The sequence below is a fragment of the Prionailurus bengalensis genome, chromosome C2 (genome assembly GCF_016509475.1).
Source record: "Prionailurus bengalensis isolate Pbe53 chromosome C2, Fcat_Pben_1.1_paternal_pri, whole genome shotgun sequence".
Lineage (NCBI taxonomy): Eukaryota > Metazoa > Chordata > Mammalia > Carnivora > Felidae > Prionailurus > Prionailurus bengalensis.
In genome coordinates, this window is record NC_057350.1 from 3,239,211 (window position 1) to 3,257,519 (window position 18,309).

Here is an 18,309-nt window from a genome sequence, read left to right on the forward strand (position 1 = left end):
CACGCGGCCACTGGGTCATCCTTCGACATACACATACAAGTGTTGATATACACCTCATAAGGCAGCGTAAGAAACCCACAGCTGTGAACGTCCCCACCCGCCTCACGGAAAAGTCCCCAAGGACTCACAGGTGATCACGGCGGGGAAGTCAGCTCAAACCATCAAAGTTTTCCCCCAGGTGATCACTGCATTGGGGCGGGGGACCCTGCCCCCAAAGGGACTTGGAGGGCACCCCCCCTTCCTCACATGGATATTAAAGATTTTTTTTAACGTTTATTTATTTTTGAGACAGAGACAGAGCATGAACGGGGGAGGGTCAGAGAGAGAGGGAGACACAGAATCGGAAGCAGGCTCCAGGCTCCAAGCTGTCAGCACAGAGCCCGACACGGGGCTCGAACTCACGGACCGGGAGATCGCGACCTGAGCCAAAGTCGGACGCTTAACCGACCGAGCCACCCAGGCGCCCCTCTCACACGGATATTAAAAGCTGCTTATTCAGTGGTCAAGACTTAATAAAATTAATCAATACATTCTGCCCCATCAAGGACACCTGTCCTGTTTTGACAGCGAGTGGGCCCGGGTACAGAGCGCGGTGACCAGCAGTGGGTTTTGGTGCCATGCCTGGATGCTCCGCGCTGACGAGGCGCATGTGACGGGGGAAAGGCAGGTGGCAACTCGGTGCTGCCTGATCTGGTGCTGCCTGAGCTGGTCTGATCACAGTTCTGACCACACTGACTCCCCCAAACGGCTCCTGGGGGCTCCTGGTTGGACTCTAATGTCGCACAGGAGAGTCACGCTCTTTGAATTGATTTCCCATCGGTTATTCAGCAGGAGCTCTTTGTAGAGTTTTCTCTTCCTCAAGGACATCTCTCAACTTGCCTGTTGGTCTGTGATTGAAAGCCTCCGAGCTGCAGGGAGCTGCAGGGTCCTGAGCTGGGTGTTGCATGCTCGGGGCAATCTTGCCTGCTTTTTATTCTAATTGGAGCTCAGTTTTGATCCTCTCCTCCAGGGTCACACACACCACATCCAGGCACTGCTCAAATACCGCAACACCGTGTATGCTGCAGCAACTCTCCAAATGACTCGATTTCGATTCTATAATCTGATAGAGGCCGGTTCTTCCAGGAGAGCATTTCTTGATGGAATCAGTGAACAGTCGAAACGCGATCGACGTGAGGACAGACGAGGCCGGCGCGTGCGCTCAGGTCTCGAGGGATTCAAGAGGATCTGAAGTCCTTCGAAGCGTGTCCTCGCCCTGCAATGGAACTAAAGGACCAGTCAGTGATAGAAACATGACTAAAAATCCCCACGTTTGGGGGAACTATGTAACACGCTTGTGATAAAACACGCGTAACAGAAAGTTTGCCGTTTTGACGACTTGTAAGTGAGCCGCGACCTCGGGCGCTCACTGCCGAGCTCCGGTCCCCCCGCTGTCCCACCGCTGTCCGCAAGGTGCTTCCGTCTGGGGAAGCAGGGGCCCTGTGACCCCTGAGCAGCAGCCCCTGGGCCCCGGGCCCCTGGCGCCCACAGCTCTCTCCTTGTTGTCTCTGACGCCTTCCAGGCTCCTCCCACGAGAGGAATCACAGTCTTTGTGCTGGTGTGACCGGCTTATTTCAGTCGCTGCGGTGTCCTCTGGGTTCATCCGTGTTGTGGCACAGCTCAGAACTTCCTTCCCCTTTAAGGCTGAATCATATTCTACTGTATGTTTAGAAAGAGAGAAGTGGGGAGAAAGAGAATTTCTTGACCGGGTCAATGACCCGTCAAAACGTAATCACCAGCAGCAGGCAAAAGCGGGCCAGCAGTGGATGAGGCCACACTACAGAACAGAACAGAAGCAGGCTGGGGTCACAGACGCACAGCAGACCGCGCGGGGGCCAGGTGCGTGTGCCCCCGCCTTAAGGGAGCCTGCTAGCATGCACCGACAGGTTGAAGGAAGCACAACGAGCAGGAACCGTGAAATGTCCCCAGTGTGTGCAGCTGGCTCTGGGCGTGGGCTCTAAACCCAGGCACGCTGATGAGTCCTGAGCTTTGGAACCCGTGATGGTCGGTTTTATATGTCAGCTCGGCTGGGCCGTGGTGTCCGGATGTGTGGCCAAACACCAGTCCGGAGGTGGCTGTGAAGGTATCTTTTAGATGGGATTAACATTTAAGGCAGTAGACTTTGAGTGGAGTAGATTACCCTGCAAGGTGTGGGTGGGCCTCGTCTCATCAGGTGAAGGTCTTGAGAGCAAAGACAGGTCCCCCAGGAGGAAGGAATTCTACCAGCAGACGGACATTGGTCTCGGACTCAAGCTGCACCAACTCTTACCAGAGTTTCTAGCCTGCTGGCCTGCCCTGCGAGTTTCAGACTTGCCAGCCCTTGCAATGGCATGAGCCAACTGCTTAAAACCTGTCTGTCTATCTATCTATCTATCTATCTATCTATCTATCTATCTATCTACCTCTCTATCATCTAAAATCTCCGTCTTATCAGCTCTGTTTCTCTGGAAAGCCCTAACTAACAGTGCCCCTTTTCATTTCTATTTAGGTCTTAACAATGGCACATTGAGGCCATCGGGAGAGACCTGCATTTATTTATTGCCCCGTGGCCGCCAAAGCTGCTGGGAGATGGGCCTGGAAGGCCTGTTACCCATTCACCCCTGGTTCTTCCTGGAGGGATTATGTGGTTGAGACTCAGCTTCAGAAAATGTGCCTTCAGGGGCCCCTGGCTGGCTCGAGTCAGTAGAGCGTGTGACTCTTGATCTCAGGGTTGTGAGTTCAAGCCCCACGTAGGGTGTAGAGATTACTTACAAATAAAATCCTGAAGGAAAGAAACAAAGAGAGAAAGAAGGAAAGGAAATGTGTCTTCAAATCCTACCTCCTCCTTCCTGTCTCCCCACAGCGGGAAGGTTGCCCTCCCGCTCGTGGAAGTCCCCAGGACTTCGACGCTCCTGTCTGGAGGGGAGTGCGGGGCAGAGGGGGTGGCTGCAGCCGTCTCCTGCCTCCCTGCCCACCAGCTGGCCCACTGGCCCCTGCAGGGACCCAGATCTGCTCTCGCTCGTCTGGGTGGGGGCGGCTACAGATGGGTGTCCGGGGGGTGGAGCTGGCCCACCGCCCTCCTGTGCTTGGGGCGGCACAGAGTTAGCACAAAAACACACATCATGCCAAAAAATGTTTCTTTTTCTTCTTGCCCCTCCTTCCTGGCTGTTTTCCTAATCTTGCCAAAATGATTACCATCTCTCGAGACATCAGGGAGCAGAGCTGCTGTTTCTGCAACATCCTCTCAATGAGGGGAAAAAGAGAGAACAAAGCCTGGGCCGGACCCTGTGGGCCGGGTCAACAGCATGCCTTCCGTGGCGGCTGTGTGTCTGTCTTGCTTGCCACCGGTCACACGAGACACACACTCTTCTTCCGTGGCCTCCACGACATTACATTTGTTTGCAGAAACAAATGTACTTGGGTTCTGCGCAAATCCTAGCCGCGATGCACGGAGAGATTAGACAACAGACTTGTTTCTGGAAAACGGAATGTGCCTAATATGGGTCTTTGGAAGGTTGTTTAACAACGGGATGGAGGGGCGCCTCGGTGGCTCAGTCGGTTGAGCGGCTGACTTTGGCTCGGGTCATGATCTCGCGGCTCATGAGTTCGAGCCCCGCGTCGGGCTCTGTGCTGACGGCTCTGTGCTGACGGCTCGGAGCCTGGAGCCTGCTTCACATTCTGTGTCTTTTTCTCTCTCGCTGCCCCTCCCCCGCTCACACTCTGTCTCTCAAAAATAAATAAACGTTAAAAAAAAAAAATTAAGGGGGCGCCTGGGTGGCTCACATTGGCTAAGCGTCCGACTCTTGGTTTCAGCTCAGGTCATGATCTCAGTCTCCGTGCTGACAGTGTGGACCCTGCTCGGGATTCTTTCTCTCTCCGCCCCTCCCCCACACGCTCTCTTTCTCAAAATAAATAAACTTAAGACATTTTTTTAATGAAAAGTTTTTTTTAAGTTGAGGTCTTGAGCTGCAGAATAGTTTTGCATACATTTGCCCGCTGGTTTTAGCAAGACCCATATGGCCTTTCTTGGTGGCTGTCCTTTCTGGAAGCAGTTCTAGACCCCTGCTGAGCACATGTGTGCTGCCCCCCCCCCCCCCGCAGGTCTTTGAGGAAGCCTTCTCTTCCTTCCAGGGGGTTTCACACCAGATAACTCTCTTTACGCTATTCTAGAAAGCTCAGGGGGTTGTCAGAGGCCAACAGCCATGTCTTTGCAAGCACCCTCCTTCCACGGAGGGACGCGTGTGTTCATCTCTACTAACGTGCAAACCTCAGCAGCCCGCTTTACGTGGCTCTGTCTGCCACCCTGCGCCCCAGATGCTCTCCTCCCAGTCTCCACCTCGCGTTACGGGGGCCACGGCCTTTCTCATCGGCTTGCTAATTCCCCAAACCGGGTAAACCACCACCTGGCGACGGGAGTCGCGTTGCTGGAAATTAACCAGCTTCTCCGGCGGCTTCTTTCCATTCGGTGTGTGCATCTGCCTCTGGGAACCGGTGATTTATAAATAAAAATTTATTATTTATCATTTATGAGCCTGGAAATGTGACACATATGGAGCTCCGGAAATAAATTGTCAGCTACTGGGCAACATATTTTTGATATATTGCGAATTTATTTCCTACATCACCGATCTGCCCAGATGGGCTTTCGGTTTGTCATACTCAGATGAAATCCTCCGTGCAGCCTCCGACACTTTGAAAGTTTTATCTTTGTGTTTCATAGCCGGTCTTCCCAGGGGCCCCAATCTACTTTCTGGCTCCCTGTCAACGATACCTCCAGGGGTGATACAACAATTTGAGGGCCACAGAGTAATAACTCAATGTGTTTATGTGGCATCCTTCTCCGAGAGGCAAAGGTACTCCGAGGACAGTGCTGCACGTTAAGGCATTCCTGCGTGGCAGACAGGGGCAGGTGTTATTGTTGTGGGGTTTTCTAACTTATTATTTTGGAGATTTTCACATGCACAAAAGCGGGGAGAAAAGTGTAACAAACCTCTGTGTGCCCATCGTTCAGCTGTCAAATCATTAACGTTTCCCACATCTCACTTCCTCTCCGTCTCGTTCTCTTTTCCCCCTTGAGTAGCTTAAAACAAATCCCAGATATGCCGTGCCACTGGTGCAGGAGAAAGTGTCATCAATCCCATTTTATGGCGAAGCAGGGGCACCGTGAACTTAAGGATCTCACCGGAAACCTTACGCCGAGCCTACGGGGAAGACAGGCACCAGAAGTAGGTCTCGGGGTGCCTGGGGGGCTCAGTGGGTTACGCGTCTGACTCTAGATTCGGCTCAGGTCACGATCTCGCGGTTTGTGGGTTTGAGCCCCGCATCGGGCTCTGTGCTGACAGTTCGGAGCCTGGAGCCTGCTTCGGATTCTGTGTCTCCCTCTCTCTCTGCCCCTCCTCCACTGTCTCCCTCAAAATAAATAAACATTAAACATTAAAAAAAAAAAGTCAGTATATCAGATTGTGTATTCAAAATATTTAACAGGGGCACCTGGGCCGCTTAGTCGGTTAAGTGTCCGACTTCGGCTCAGGTCATGATCTCGCGGTTCAGGGTTCGAGCCCCGCGGAGCTGCTTCGGATTCTGTGTCTCCCTCTCTGCCCCTCCCCAGCTTGCACTCTGTCTCTCTCAAAAATAAACACACGTTAACACAGAAGTTTTTTTTAATTAAACGAACAAACTAACAACAGAAGTACGTCTCCCTGCATCCCGACACCGCGCTCCTCAGAACAGAAGCAGGTTGTCCCTCACAATGATGTGCTTGGTTACATACGAAGCATCTACTACACGGTGTCAGCTGTGGCAAAGATGTTCGAACAGATTAAGAACACAGACGGATTTATCTCAGTCTATAAATATTTAAATACGTTAGAAGAGTTTACTTCCTGAAACTATCAGAGTCCCTGTAAAGAATTAACGACAAGCTAAATCCCCCCAAGTTCATACACTTAGAGAGCCATTTGAAAACCCGGACATATGGAGTCATAAGGAATAAACGTGTGACCTCTTGGTCACTCGCAGCTCGGAACATATTGCACGTGTCTCGTGCTGTTGCGTTGGCGAGGCCGACGTGCCCGCCAGGAGAGTTCACGGCAAACGCCATCTCCCGTGAGGACATCTTAGATGTCTGGCTTCTCTCCTGGGCACCTGGGGCCATCAGGGGAGCCTTGCCAGATGCTTCAGCATCCTCTGGTTTCCCCCACAGGAGAGCGGCTTCCAGGTGGCTCCGTGGGTCCCCTGCTGTGCTACTGGGAAGCCTGAAGAATTTGGCAGATTTTTGTGGCTGGTTCCTGGGAGGGGGGCCTCTAAACCGTCAGACCGCATCCAGGTGTAGGCCAGTGGGGTGGCTGATGGCCCCTACACAGCTTCCGGACGGGCGCCCTTCATGCCACAAAGACCAACATGGGTTAGAGGGTTGGGACTTTGGGTCAAGTGATATCAGGCTGAACTTTGGATCTCCAGGGAGGGCAGGGGGCTGGAGACGGAGCTCCTGTGCAGGGGCTCGGCGTGCCTGTGTCCTAGCCCGTCACAGGAACTCCAGACCCAGACGCTCAGGTGAGCCTCCTGGCTGGGGACACAGGGATGTGCTGAGAAGACAGCGCACCCAACGGTGCGAGTCCCGCCCGGACTTCACCTTGAGGTCTCTTGAGGCAGAGCCTGATCTGTACCCTTTATGGGAAACCTAGAACCATTATTCTAGTGCTTTCCTGAGCTCTGTGAGTCGTCCTAGCACATGATTGAACCAGAGCAGGTGCTAGGAGTTCCCGAGTTTGCAAACAGTTGGTCAGAAGCAGGAGCGGCCTATGGGCCCCCGGGTGGCTCAGTCAGTTAAGCAGTCAACTTTGGCTGAGGTCATGATCTTGCTGTTCGTGGGTTCGAGCCCCGTGTCGGGCTCTCTGCTGACTGCTCAGAGCCTGGAGCCTGTTTCGGATTCTGTGTCTCCGTCTCTGTCTCTACACCTCCCCTGCTTATGTTCTGTCCCTCTAGCTTTCAAAAATAAATAAACATTAAAAAAAAAATTTAGGGGCGCCTGGGTGGCGCAGTCGGTGAAGCGTCCGACTTCAGCCAGGTCACGATCTCGCGGTCCGTGAGTTCGAGCCCCGCGTCGGGCTGTGGGCTGATGGCTCGGAGCCTGGAGCCTGTTTCCGATTCTGTGTCTCCGTCTCTCTCTGCCCCTCCCCCGCTCATGCTCTGTCTTTCTCTGTCTCCCAAAAATAAATAAACGTTAAAAAATATATATATAAAAAACAAGCACGAGTGGCCTGGAACCCCCAAAGTGCTGCTGGCAGCTGGAGTGAGGGCAGTCTTGTGGGGCCTGCGGGGTCAGCACTAGCCCCGGGAGCTGGTGGCAGCCTCGTACCGCCTGTCCCAGTGCGATCACCCCGAGTGTGCACCTCGGGCTGGTCAGCGACCAGGCCGGCACCCAGCCCCGGACCTCAGCACCTGAGCCCCTGACCTCAGAGCCTGAGGGGCCCGGCCAGGGCTGCAGGGTGGATTGGGGATGGGCCACCTGTGATAGCCTTTCTCCCTGTGCTACTGCTTTCTGCTTTCAAACAGCTGTGTTAGATTTTATTCTCGAATAGCACACACATTGTTAGAAGATCAAATACAGACGCAGATAAATAAAAATATAGAAGCCGAGACGCGAAGACACTCCGTGTCCCTGCAGACGCCCACTACGCCCTGGAAGAGGTTCCCTTCCAGACCCTTCGCAGCTCTCCAGCGGTTTGAAGGGGGAAGGCACTGGCCCTCTGTTCCCCCTTCTCCCTCCTGCTCTGTGCCCTGGGGGCCACCTGCACGCCGCCTCCTCCTGGGCTCCCTCCTCTGGCTTCCCAGTGGGTTGGCCAATGAGAGAGTAGGAGGAGGAGAGGGGGGCAGGGCTCAGGCTAGGTCCCGGTGCTGGGGGGAGGGTCCCCTGCTTCACTGCCACACTTGCAGTATTCACCTGCCTCCTCCACCTCTGGGAACCGCTCCCTCCCTCTGCCCTCTCTCCATGGGCTCCCAGCTCTCGACAACCCCACGTTAGGGTGCTAGGGTCGAACACCGCGGCACCCTGTGCCCGCAGCTCGGAGCCAGCGCCTGGATGAAGTGTCTTCAGATCCCTCACCTCGAGTGGCCTCTGTGTCCCGCGGGCCCAGCCAGCACAGGGAATGGGGAGGGGGTGGCAGAAAGCCACCAGGGGAGAGCGGGGAGAGGCGGCTGGGGCCCTTCGGGAGCAGCGGCCACCTGCCCAGCACTCAGGGCTGTCACAGAGAGGCCCGGGGTGGTTCTGGTCAGACGACAGGCCAGGTGAGAGGACAGGTTGGCGAAGGCCACTGAGGAGAGAAGGCAGGGACCAGACCCTCGGCTGGGCAGGCCGGGCCATCCTTGGACAGACTCTCCGTGCGATGGGTGCCCCTCATTCGTCGTGGGGAACGTATGGGCCTCAGGCCTCTGAAGTTTGAGACGTGGAAAATCAGCATCCATGAACAGACATACTAGCAAATGCTGCAGAGGGCTTGGGTGGCTGGCCACATCTCAGCATCTCGGTCACCTCACGACAGGCGAAGGTGCGGGGTAACATGGCGCCTGCGTCCCTCCAACACCCAGAGCAGAGTTTCTCAAAGATCCCAGATCCCAGACCTTCTCAAAGTCTGGGCATTTGTCACAATGCACATTTTTTTTTTTTTCCCCCAAGGAGGCTTCATGCTCCGTGCAGAGCCCAGCGTGGGGCTTGAACTCAGCACCCAGGTATCGAGACCTGGGCTGAGATCGAGTCTGACGCTTAACCGACTGAGCCACCCAGGCGCCCCCGAAATGCAGATTATCGATGCTGACGACAGTGAGCTTCAGCTGATCCCCCAGAAAGCCGCGACCTTGAGAACCCCCGCTTCCCCTGCCTCTGCCTCAGGTAAGACTCCCCGTCGGGCCGTTCCCTCCCTCCCACGTGACCCACGAAGATGCCCGTTTATACACAGACTCTGCTACTTCCTGTCCTGTGTCTCGTCAGTGGTTGGCTGAGATTAGACCCGACCCGCCCCGACCAGTTACAGCTGGACAGGGACACATTTCCACCCCGCGCACTGCGTGGGCCCTGGACCTCAGACCCATGAGTCCCACACCTGTGAGTCCCACACAACTAGTGAGACCACCCTGCCCAGACTCTCCGTTCCTGCACCGGGCCCCCTCCTTGTGGCGGCGGCCGCAGAACGTCAGCCTGCTTCCTTGTATGTTTCGTGCTGGCAGTGCGCTCCCCGGGCCCAGGAATCAGCATTTCCACATGCGCCTTTGGGTGCTTCCTACAGCATCACGCTTGAGCAGCTGGGCTCTGGAGCCCTGGGCACCCAGGGAGCACCGTGAGGGCGGTGTGGCCAGGCCCACACTCTCTGCATCGGCAGGTGAGGGTGCCGCGGGCACCACCCCGAGGGAATCAGCTGTCCACACCGCTGGCGGTTCTCCAGCCTGCATCCAGGGGCCACTTTGATTTGCCCCGGTGTGGGGGGAGGGGGGGGGGAAGAGCGGACTTTGTAAATGGAAAGAGACCAAAGTTAAGTCGATGGGAAGAATCTTGAAGTCAATAGTTGGTTTCTGAAAGCAGCTCACAGGCCGGGGTCCAGTGTCCTTTCTTAACCAGCAACTCCCGGCTCCGCGTTTTCTTGGTTGGTCATCGTCGCCCCTGCTGACAGTGAATGATTCCCTCCCAGGGAATATCACAACAACTGTAGTGGCTGCCAGAACCCTTTGTCACAAAATTCCTCTGTGAGTCAGAGCCCGAGGCCATTAGTGAGAAAGGGACAGCTGCGGGCCGCACATCTGTGAGTCATTTGAAAATTTTATGAATAATAAAAACTATCCATTACACAGACTTACACATTATATATTAACCCGATACCTCCACGATTGCCCTATCAGCGGTCTCCTCCGGCACGCATGTTGTTTTCTAACGACACTCTAGCTCCAATAATAAATTCAAATACCTAGAACGTTGCTCTCCAGTAACACGACATAAAATTTCCCACTCTGCATCGTCAACACTCCAAGAACAATAATAAGAATAAATACGGCAGTCACTGAACAGAGAAGGGAGACATGGAAACCCCCCAGAATCCTACGAGCATAGAAAGAGAATTATGGTTTTAGGTTAAATAACCAGGAGGCTGAAAAATTAAAAAAATAAAAAATAAAAAAACCCCAGAGAACATCGAAAGATGCTGAAAAATAAGCCTTAAAGATAGTTGAACCGCCGGGAGCCCCGTAAGCTGCCCCCTGAGTGTAGGTGACCTTCGTTTGTGACTGTGTGTCTGGCGATATGTCGGGGTGCTTTAGAGGACCCAGCAGCCCAGTGAAAGGACGGAGGGTGGGAACCGGAAGCCGCGGGAAAGAAAAGGAGCCCCTTTAAGTACCATTCAGGGCAGGCAGGGGCTCATTGTGTGTGGGGCGGTGGGGGGATCTCGCGGAGAGATCCCTCAGCCATGGGACCTGCTTGCGGGCCCTTCCGGTGTGCGGGTCTCCACCCCCCTCACCCCTGTGTCTGGGTCAGTTTTCAGGAATGCCTTTCCCCCCATTTCTTTTTCTCATAAACTCTGTAGTTAACATTTTCTCCCTCGGAAAACAGCTTTTGGTGGTACAAAGCGTTGCCTATTTCCATGCATTAAACCTACATTTTTATTCTATACCAGAACATCCCTTCTTTTCTGCTTTCTCCCTCATTCCGGCGGCAGTGACTTGCCATATGTTCCAAAGAAGATGGTGTTTTATTTTGGCTTCCCCTGGCTGGCCCAGAGCTGAGGAGGATGTATTTTAAGGCCCACACTTAAAAATAAAAGGCTTGGCAAGGCTTCTGATGAACTAAAAACATCAAGATATACTTGTAACTTGGGCCCTGATTAGTTTAGATTTCATAAGATTTCAAAACCAGTGCTTAGAAGAAAGAACGAAAGGCTAGCGGGTGCCAGTGTGGAGGGATTGGTCCTGCTCCTGGGGGGCAGGGCTGGTGTCCCGGGACAGAGCGTGGCCCTCAGCCACTTGGTGCCCTTGCCAAGGGGATCCAGGTGCCGTCGGGCCTCGACTGCCGAGGACAGTGCAGAGAAGCTTGCCCCTTCGATGCATTTGCAAGCTGCTGGTTGCTTGTTTTAAACTTTTTTTTTTTTTTTTTTTTTAAAGTAAGCTCCAGGTCCAGCACAGAGCCCAGTCGGGGCTCGAACTCAAGACCCCAAGATCAAGACCTGAGCTGAGATCAGGAGTCAGACGCTTAGCCGACTGAGCCACCCAGGAGTCCCAGCTGGTTGCCTGTTTTAGACATAAGACTGGCATGGCTGTCTCTGGTTATGTTCTGTCCCCGGTCTCCCCCCCAATTTGTCCCATCGGCTACGTCCCCGCTGGACTGGGGATCTAGCGGGTGGGGACAACAGAAGAGACATTTCAGCCTCTTTGGGTAGGAAGAGCGGCTTCTTTGTGGAGCCCAAGAGCCCAGTTCTGGGCTGCCCATTCCACCCACAGTGGCCAAGGACGGCGGTTCATCCCCAACATTCCGGTTTCGTTCCCGGCCTGACTTCGGTGAATACTTGATTTGTAAGTGCCAAATCCCGTGTAAGCGATTTGAGAGGCTGCACGAGGCACACAGTACAGGTGGTTCGCAGGGGACGAGTCTGTGCCCCTCCTGCACAGTGATGTTCCCGAGGGCCCGCCGCTCTCTCCCCAGCAGCCTACTCCCGTCGCGGGAGGCGGCCTTGACTTCTCACCCACCCGGAAGCCTACCTGGCTGTGTTGGCCCAGAGACGCACGAATTTCCAGGGCACCATGCAAAGAAGCAGCTCACGATGTTGGAGGAAGCGTCTGTCATGAAGGCACCGTGACCCCGCGGGGGGAGCTCTGTCTTCCCTGGTCTTAGGTACGCATTTCTGTTAAGACTAGGATGTGGTGTCACACCCCTGCGTCGGGGTGCCGCGCATCTGGGGCCGGGGCAGTGAGAGGAGCCGTCAGAGGCGGCCGGGGCTCTGGCACCTCGCGTTAGGGAGAAGGAGGGGGTCCTCAGACAGCAGAGCAGACAAGGAAGAACCCCCGAGGCCGCGGTGCCCTCGCGGCGCTGTCCGGCTATCACAGAACTCGACCGGTACTCGACATTTGCAGCAAGTGCGCTGGGAACGCCGGCCTCTCCTGCAAGTTTCACCACGAGGAAGCACGTGACGAGCGCACGCGCCGGCCGGGTCTCAGCTGCACGTTCTCTGGGGTTTCGGGGAGACGGGCTGAAGTCCACGCTGACTTCTGACGGGTCGAGGGAACATCCTCAAGTAAAGAAACATGCTGGAGACGACTGACCGTTTTGTGGGTTCTCTGGACTTGTGGGGAAAACACGGGCAGCGGTTTTTGCCAACCGAGGACTGGATGCCATCAACCCACACTCGCTTTTTGGGTGGGCGATCTTGCCTGCTGTCACTCGTCAGTGGTGTCGCTCGCTCCCGCCTGCAGGTCCCGGTTAGACTTAGGTCGACGTCGTGGGGAAGTGCGGTGGCTTTTAGTGTGTCGACGTACTTGGCCACCGCGAAGGCCAATCACTAAGCGGGGACACTTAACTCCTGCCCAGTGGGGGGGAGCTCCTATGGGGCCACAGGGACAAGCTTCAGGCCCCTCCCTGGGGATCCAGGGCCAGGTGGGGATCCAGCTAGGGATCCCCACTTGTGGTCACAAGGTGTCAAATTTGCAAAAGTGAGACATTTGAATACAATAGCTTCAGACCACAGCCTCTTTCCACCCCAGCTCGTCTCTCACAGGCGCTGGAGTGGCTGGGAGCACGTCGGGACCCGCCCCAGGGGTACGCTCAGTTTGGGTTTGGTGGGATGTGGTTGGGGGTTCACAGTGACTTCCCTGGTCGGTGCTGTCTGGTGTGGACCGGCTTCCGGGCACACTCCTGCTTTCCACTGAGCGGAATCGCCAGGCACTCTGATGTGCAGGTGGCGACAGAGGGGATCCCGTGGTATGGACACCATGAGATTGCGGACATTGCTGTGCTGATGTCACGTGGCCAGGAACGCGTGGCCTAGCTGTGAACGTGCGGTGTGGCCACAAACACGTGACGCGGCCAGGTCCGGAGGGGTTTGGCACTGAGTCGCTGTGGGTGAGGGCGGGTTTTGAAGTGCATGGAACAGAAGCTACTCGGGGGGAAATCCTTTCTTTCTTTTATTAATTTTGAGACAGCGACAGAGAGAGCGAGCTGGGAAGAGGCAGAGAGAGAGAGAGAAAAGAGAGAGAGAGAGAGAATCCACTTGGGATTCTCTGCTGTCAGTGCAGATCCCGATGCGCGGCTCGATCCCACGAGCTGGGAGATCGTGACCTGTGCTGAGACCGGAGTCGGACGCTTAACCAACTGAGCCACCTGGTGCCCTAGAAAATCCTTTCAATCAGGAAAACTCCCATCAGAGGATTCAGTTTCCGTCCGTAACGGGACAGATGGAATTCTGTCGAGAGCGTCCTCCTCGCATAGCAGAAGCAGCGAAACATGGGCCTTACTTTCCCCTTTTTGATGGGAGCACGTGAAATAAAGTTTATCAGCATTCACTGCAAACAGCAGAGACATCTGTGTGTGGTCACACGTCTATGCATCCAAACCGCCAAAAAACCAAATTTCAACCAACCGCGCAGGAGGAAAGATGGCATTATCTTCATAGCCAGCAAAATAGTGCTATGAAATTCTCATAAGAAGCAACCAAACGTAGCAGCCCAATGTTATTTTTTCTATTAGCTGCCTGACACATAGAGGCGTGTCAAGTGGTTAATTAAAATCTGTTATCTTTCTGGATTTTGTGAGGTTTATAGTATCCACCAACTTTTAAAATTTGTAAGCAATTTTTTTCATTCTCTATAATATCCACTTTCACATTTGATTTTGAATTCTTTTAAAAAAAAGTTTTTTTAATGTTTGAGAGAGAGAGAGAGAGAGAGAGAGAGAGAGAGAGTGTGTGTGTGTGTGTGTGTGTGTGTGTGAGAGAGAGAGAGAGTGGGGAAGGGGCAGAAAGAGGGGGACACAGAATCCGAAGCAGGCTCCAGGCTCTGAGCTGTCAGCACAGAGCCTGACACAGGGCTCAAACTCATGAACTGTGAGATCACGACCCGAGCCAAAGTCAAACGCTTTAACTGACCCACCCAGGTGCCCCTTGATTTTGAGTTAAGTCTACATTATTTTTATGAAAAGAGCTTGCCAAATTTCATAGCTTCAGGCCCCACGAAACCTGAATCCGTCCTCAAAAATTGGTTTATACTTTCTTTCCTTTTTTTTTTTCTGTTAATTTTCATTGAACCCCTTCTAGACTTAAATAATATTCGTTCATGGATTTAGGAACTGAAAAAAAAAAATAGTTTCACTACACTTCACTAAGAAATTCATGTCCAGGGGCCCCTGGGTGGCTCAAAGTGTCTGACTTCAGCTCGGGTCATGATCTCTTGGTTTGTGAGTTCAAGCCCCGCGTCGGGCTCTGTGCTGACAACTCAGAGCCTGGAGCCTACTTTGCATTCTGTGTCTCCCTCTCTCTGTGTGCCCCTTCCCTGCTCACACTCTGTCTCTCAGAAATAAGCATTAAAAAAAACTTAGAAATGCATGTCCAATAACATTTACTTTTTAAGTTTAGAAGCGTTCATTAAGGGGTGCCTAGATGCCTCAGATGGTTAAGTGTGGGACTCCTGATTTTGGCTGAGGGCGTGATCTCACAGGTTTGTGAGATCAAGCCCCAAATTGGGCTCTATGCTCACAGCGCGGAACCTTCTTCGGATTCTTGCTCTCCCTCTCTCCGCCCTTCTTGTACTCATGCTCTCTCTCTAAATAAACTTTAAAACTTTTTGATTCTTTTTTTTTGATGTTTATTTTTGACAGAGAGACAGAGCATGAGCGGGGGAGGGACCCTCAAGCTGGGGTTAGGGTCCTATTAAGAGACTCCAGAGAACTCGCTTGCCCCCTCTCTGCAGTGTGAGGACACAGCGAGAAGGTGGTCATCGGCGAGCCAGGAAGAACCTTACCCGCTGCATCAGCCAGTACCTTGATCTTGGACGTCCGCCTCCAGAACGGAGAGATGGACACCTCTGTTGTTTAAGCCCCTCCAGCTGTGGTGTTTTGTTATGGTGGCTGAGCCGCCTAACACAGAGCCCAAAGCCCCATCCTCGCTACGCGTCCCCTCCCAAAACGTGACCTCCAGCGATGTCCTTGTCCGGGCCTTTGCATGGACGCACCCACCCTGACACCTCGAAGACCACGCCGAGGGTCTCCCCACCATTGCCCTGTGCACCTGGGGGCTTCCTGGTCACCTGGCAATATCTGGGCTAAACATCTTGCCCCACGGAGCTCTCTTGGGTCAACACCCAGCCCCAAACAGCCCCTCTGCTACCAGACGTGGCTCATCACCTTGCCAGGCCTTCCACGTGCCTCGTTCCCAAGGCTGGAAACTTGGGAGAGGTCGTCCGTCCCCACCGTCTCTGACCCCACGGCCCAGATGCAGGCCTGGCATACGGTGGGCATCTAGACCCGTGTTGACTCTAGGCTCGCGAGAGTGACATTGCTCTGAAAGGAACGCCATTTTAACTGTTAACTTTTATACCCTAGTCTTTGTTTCAACTCCTTGCTGGAATAAAGGTAGGAGAGGAGGGCGGGAGGACGTAGAACCCAGGGTGGTGAGCACCTGAAACAGCCCTTGTTACTTTTGTTATTTGAGAGACAGAGAGTGTGCGAGCAGCAGGGAGAGGGACAGAGAGAGAGAGAGAGGGAATCTTCAGCAAATTCCACACTCAGTGCAGATCTGGACACAGGGCCCGATCCCATGACCACGGATCATGATCCGAGCCAAAATCAAAGAGTTGGACACTCAACTCACTGAGCCACCCAGGTGCCCCTAGTCAGCCTTTTTACTTTTTTTTTTCAATTTTTTTTAACGTTTATTTATTTTTGAGATGGAGACAGAGCATGAACGGGGGAGGGTCAGAGAGAGAGGGAGACACAGAATCGGAAACAGGCTCCAGGCTGAGCGGTCAGCACAGAGCCTGATGCGGGGCTCAAACCCACGGACCTGAGCCGAAGTCGGACGCTTAACCGAGCCACCCAGGCGCCCCATCAGCCTTTTTATTAAATGATCTATGGCAACCCCTTCAATCTGGGGCCCCTCAGGGAACCCTGCTCTCTGCCATTGCATAAGGCCCACAGCCAAGAACAGGTTAAACATTTTTTCTTTCTTTTTTTTTTTTTAATTTTTTTTTTCAACGTTTATTTATTTTTGGGACAGAGAGAGACACAGCATGAACGGGGGAGGGGCAGAGAGAGAGGGAGACACAGAATGGGAAACAGTCTCCAGGCTCCGAGCCATCAGCCCAGAGCCTGATGCGGGGCTCGAACTCACGGACCGCGAGATCGTGACCTGGCTGAAGTCGGACGCTTAACCGACTGCGCCACCCAGGCGCCCCTAAACATTTTTTCTTAATGTCTATTCATTTTTGAGAGACAGAGCATGAGTGGGGGAGGGGCAGAGAGAGAGGGAGACCCAGACTCCAAAAGCAGGCTCCCGGCTCCGAGCTGTCAGCACAGAACCCGACGTGGGACTTGAACCCACAAACCACGGGATCGTGACCTGAGCCGAAATCACACGCTTAACTGACTGAGCCACCCAGCGACCCCCAGGTTTAACATTTTTTAAAGGGATGTAAAAGACAGAAAAAGACTGTTCAACGCTGCATGTGGCAAACCCTGAAATATTTCCTATCTGGCCCTTCGCAGGGAGTGTGTTAATGCTGCTTTAATGGAAGAAATGGCTTTGTACTGTTTATGTGTCACACTTCATCCCCTGGGGCACAGGAAGTTCTGTGGTGCTGGTAAACTCTTTTTATAAACCTTCCATTGCTTCCTACGTGCAAGGTATGGGACGCTCCCAGAAGGCACTGGGTGCGAGTCCTGAGCCGAGGGGCACTTTCTTGGGTCTCGGATGCCAGTTGAGATGGGTGGGAGGACTCCGACTGTTAAAACTCAAAGCACATACTTGGAGGAAGAATCAGAAAGGCCACACCGTAATTCGCTGGGTTTCAGTTATTAACCAGCTGCCAGTAAACATTAGGACAAGAATTCACAACAAGGACTGGACTTCTGCTTTGTGTATAATGCCCTCCAGTCTGAGGGTGTTTATTTGTTAACAGGTGTAAGAGAACAAATGTCTAGAAAGATGCCAGGGTTCAGGTGACAGGGAAAATACAAAAGGAAATGGGATAATTGCTTTAACTTGAACCTATTAAACTGGTTTAAAAACCTTGTGGAAGCGGAAGCAATACCAATGTTTGTGAATCATGTGCGATTCATCAGACGGGTTTCTGGAAATCCATCTTAAGGAATCAATACAACACACGGCAGGAGTTACAGCCGCCCAGATGTTTCTGGCAGCGCTAGGAGAGAGCACGGGGACGAGCTCGGGTCCCAAGCCACACTCGGTGGGGAACCGCCCCCATCGGCTCGCGAGGGCTTTGGGGGTCAGAGAGGATAATTTAACAGGGCTGGTTCCCAGGGAAAAACTTCATGCAGACGAAAATTTCTTCATCCAGATCGTTCCGTCGGGAGAATCCCCAGGCCCTGCAGCACGTGCGGTCCAGGAAACGCACTGTGGTTGTGCACCCCCCCCCCCCCCCCCCCCCCACCGCACAGGTTCTGCGGGCCACGGTTTGCAAAGCCAGGTATCACATGGGCACAGCTAGCAGGAGAGAGAACCGTCTGCATGTCGTGGGACGACCTCTCTGAAGCCACCACCACCGGGAGGTGTGTGACACATCAGTGACTGCGGGGCTGGCACCGTGGCCCTAGGGGTTTTCCATTTTCTCCCTTTTGGGTAATGTGGCTTTGGTACTTTTCTGATAAAACAATGCGATCAGGAGAAGCTCGCGGAGTCGCCAAGCGTCTCCCTCGGCGGTAATAAACTCGGAGGCGGATGATGACAATACTAGGGTGACAGACACGTGGAACAGAATTCCATGCACCACACTGTGTGCTGCAGACTCGAGGCCGGGGACCAGAATGCAAATGAAGGGAGGTGATGCCCTGGGGTCCGGGCACAGGAACAAGGGCCATGTGAGAACAGAGCAAACCACGGCTGTGACACCAGCGGGTAGACAGACTTCTGCCCTGACAAACGGACGCATCTCCCACCTCCGCTCTCGTGGTCGGGCGTAACCTCACCTCCACTGGTCCCTGCAGGGTGCGAGTGCAAACACACAGCCCGACACACCCCGCTTACGCCCCGGGGGCGTAAGCAACGCTATCCGGAGCCCGCCGCGGCCATCGGGGACGGAGCTGCTGATGGGCCC